The sequence below is a fragment of the Lissotriton helveticus genome, chromosome 7, assembly GCF_964261635.1.
Source record: "Lissotriton helveticus chromosome 7, aLisHel1.1, whole genome shotgun sequence".
Classification (NCBI taxonomy): Eukaryota; Metazoa; Chordata; class Amphibia; order Caudata; family Salamandridae; genus Lissotriton; species Lissotriton helveticus.
In genome coordinates, this window is record NC_136068.1 from 1,777,120,970 (window position 1) to 1,777,124,914 (window position 3,945).

The 3,945-nt window shown below is 40.5% G+C and overlaps 1 long non-coding RNA gene across 1 annotated transcript; it reads right to left on the bottom strand.

Annotated features, from left to right (window-relative positions):
- Window positions 1-1,211: 1,211 nt before the first annotated feature.
- Window positions 1,212-3,561, bottom strand: LOC144767707 (uncharacterized). Its single transcript, XR_013598317.1, has 2 exons — window positions 2,409-3,561; window positions 1,212-1,653 (listed from the first exon to the last, which is right to left on the bottom strand). It is a non-coding gene; the product is annotated as an uncharacterized LOC144767707 (long non-coding RNA).
- Between the last annotated feature and the right edge of the window lie 384 nt (window positions 3,562-3,945).

Below are 3,945 nucleotides of genomic sequence, written 5' to 3' on the forward strand. Positions count from 1 at the left end.
TCTGGACATGCGGGAAATGGCTGCCACTATTTCACTTTTACAACAGCGGTATTGGTGGCAGGGTTTGTATCAGCAAACCAGAAAATATGTTTTGAATTGTGATATATGCCAACAGATTAAAAGTGTCACTGGGGCTCATGCATCAATGTGTTGATTTGCGATTCGGATTTTGCGAAAATTAGAGAATCTCTAATTCCGAATCGCAAAACGGAATGCATCATCATTATTGCGAATTTTTACCGATTCGGTAAAAATCGCAGATATGTACGAATCGCATTAATTTATGCGAATAAATTGCAAATTCGCATTTTGCAATATCGCAAAATTGGAATTCGCAATTTATTCGCATGTTCATGCATCACAGCCCAGCCACACCCAGGAAGCCAGGAGCCTAATTGCACACACCTGCCTAGCACATTCAAACTGAAAACAGGCAGTTGGTGCATTCAGCTCTGTTTGTCTGCAGTGGAGGAGTGTTTTGGAGTGCTGCTGTTGGAGAAATGGAGCCAGAAACTGCCAGTCAGGATGTACAAGTCAGAAAAAGGAAAATCAAGTTCAGTGAGCAAGAACTGGAGATACTCATTGAGGAGGTGACTTCACACCACGACCAGCTGTTTGGAAAGCTCTCTTTGAAGGTCCCTGAGGCTGCAAAAAGGAAAGTGTGGCTAGGCATACAGGCTAAAGTGAATGCAGTGGGGGTTGCCCACCGGGACATCACCAACCTACAAAAGCGTTGGTACGATTTACGCTCACGAGCAAAAGACAGTATAGCGTCCAGAATGAAGAGTAGTTTGAAGACTGGTGGTGGCTCCCCTGACAATAAGGTCACAACTCCCCTTGAGGATTTGGTTGAGGGGACACTTGTTGCAGAAGCTGTTGTTGGAGTGACCAACATAGACACCTCTGAGCATGCTGGCACTTCTCAAGGTAAGATTAATTTTTTGGGACAAATGCTAACTTAACTTACATTGGCCTGCAGGATGTATTTAGTCATGTGTTTGATGTAGTGACATATAATTGTAATCTTCTGTTACATCATAACTTGCATAGCACTAGTGTAAAAGGCAATTTCATTGAACAGTGCAATGCATCATGGAAGTTGTAGTTTTTAGGTGTAAATCATTATTCATCAATGCAATATGTACATTGTCAGTTTGCCTACCAAATAATTGTTACACACATGGTAAATGAAGATTTAAAAGGCGTCCTTCTTCTGGAAAACATTGTCTTTATTACAAATCTTTTTTCTGAGAAGACATTACATTGATTTCATGCTTCATTTTTCAAATTATAGATGTACTAAAGGCTAATGAGGCAAACCCTTTTGATGACATCAGCATGGATGTACATAGCCATTCAGACAATAACACCATGAGTTCCTCACCCTCTGTGCATGTTAAAAAAATCAGAAAGTCAGTGCGGAAAGTACTTGAATCAGACTCTGAGCAAGATGCCAATGTCACGGAATATGTGGTTGAAGATTCTGAGAAGGCTGCCACTTCCAAAGAAAACTTCAGTGGTCGTAGAAAAATCCAAGAATTCTACCGAAGAAGGCCTCGCACTACAAATCCAAATGACTCCACAGTGGATGATGTCCATGCTAGTACAGTAGAACTCAAATTATTGAAAGTCCAGCGTCTTCAGGGGAAAGACCTGAGAGTGATAAAGGGACAAATGAGTCACATAGTGGGAGACATCAGTGGAATAAATAAGAGCTTGAAAACATTATGCAAGGTCATTGAAGGGGCACATACTGCCTCAAATCTGAATTCAGAGCGTGTAGCAAATGCATTGGTCACATTAACTGACCTTTTCCAAAGTCAAAACATTGCCAACTGCAATAGACATTTGAGAGCTGTTGCAAGTATGCACACATATGCCCGGGCTCTGAATAGGGTGACCAGCAGCAATGCACGTGTCATAAAGCACACAATGCGCATGCAAAAGGGCATCGAAAAGTGTTGTGCTGAACTATGTGAAGGATTGAAAAATATTAAAAGAGGGGATCATGTGCTGCCAACTGATGACAGCAAGAATGCAGCTTTTGAAGGCAATGTGATCAATGAATCTGCAGGAACCAGTGTTGCTGCACACACAGATGACGTGTGTGAAAGGCGTAGTAAAAGAGGAAAAGAAATGTATATTTCCCCATGCATGGTTTCTGATTCCGTGAAAACTAAAGCTTTAGGTTTGCGTGGAAGGAAGAAGTGATTACTTGTAATTGTTGCCTTTTATTTTACACATTTTCAATGTTCAATGATATGGACTAAGAATTACATTAGGCCAATTTCTTGAATTGTTTATCTTTTGAGAAAGTCTTTTTTTGCATATTTTTTACAAACTACTACTGTGTGCAACATGGTTTATTAAAGTGTTCACCTTTTGAAGCATCAAAATATGTTTCCTACCTTTTATTAAAAGTAATGTTGTGTGATTTCTTCCCTTCTTCTTCTCCCTTCCGCTGCGTCCGGTCCATGAACTCTTGCATGTCGTTGTTGTGGCTGGTTGAAATTATTTGGTAGCAAATCATCCTCATGTAGTTCAAGGCCTCTCCTAGTTGCTAGGTTGTGCAACACTGCACATGTTGCAACTATTTTGCAACACACATCAGGCCGATATTGCAAGGCTCCTCCAGTCTTATGCAGTATTCTGAACCTGGACTTCATGACCCCAAACGTCCTCTCTATTATGCTGCGTGTTGAGATATGGGCCTTGTTGTACAGTTGTTCTTTGCGGGTAGTTGGATTCAGGTATGGGGTGAGAATGTAAGACCTCAATCCATATGCACTATCTCCTACATTGATAGATGACATATGTAAGTAAAACATCACAGACATTGCAATGGATGTCAGAATCATTACAATTTGCATTAAATTAAATAATAATTACCTAACAAATATCCATCTCCAAATTCTCCAGCAAGTAGGCGATCATGAATGGCACTATGTTTGAAAATATAAGAATCGTGGGCACTACCTGGGTAGCTGGCAACTAAGTCAGTGATGATTCCTTTGGAATCACAGATTGCTTGTATATTTAAAGAGTGGTAACTTTTTCTATTTCTAAAAATATACTCATTAGCAGCTGGTGGACAAATGGGGACATGTGTTCCATCAACACATCCTATGACATGTGGGAAGTGTGCCACGTTATAAAAGTCTAACTTGGTCTGCATTAACTCCTGATGCGTTGAGGGGAAAATTATGTGGTGATTGATCCTATGGAGCATTGCATTCAGGAAGTCATTGAAGAATCTAGACAATGCACTCTGTGACACACCCCCTGCAACTGCTATTACCCCTTGGAAGGAGCCAGAGGCTAAAAGGTGTAGACAACATAAAACCTGCACATGGGTGGGTATGGCTTGAGTTCTACGCGTCTGCCTTTGCAGTATGGGGTCCAACTCTGCAATTAAATCAATGATAGTGTCTGCATTCAGTCTATACTTATCATATATGTCAGCCTGTGTCTGCCCAAGCAAAGTAATGCGCAACCTGAAAACCCTTTCACTGAGTTCTCTGCTCCTCCTCCCTGCTGTTCTCATCCGCCATCTACGTGCTAGGAAAATTGCTGCTGCCATCCTGGAAGGAATCCAGAGTCATTCTGAGGTCCCTTTTATAAGTTGCTAATCATTTCAACATGTGTTGGTTTGAAAAAAAAATTTACCACCTGGTCTCACTTCTTCTTATTTTTGCACTTCCTAAATGTGTTTTCTGAGAATTACTGACATGTGCGAAAATTGATGCATTCCGTTTTTCGCATTTTTTTAAGGAATCGTAAAATTTACGATTTTTTAACGAATCGCAACAAGGATTGCGAGTTTCTAAGGAATCGCAATTGAATTTGCATTTTTTTAAGGACTCGCAAAAGTAATTGCGATTCCAAAATGGACAAAAAAATGATGCATCTCATTTTCAGATATTGCATTCGCAAACGGCCGATTTT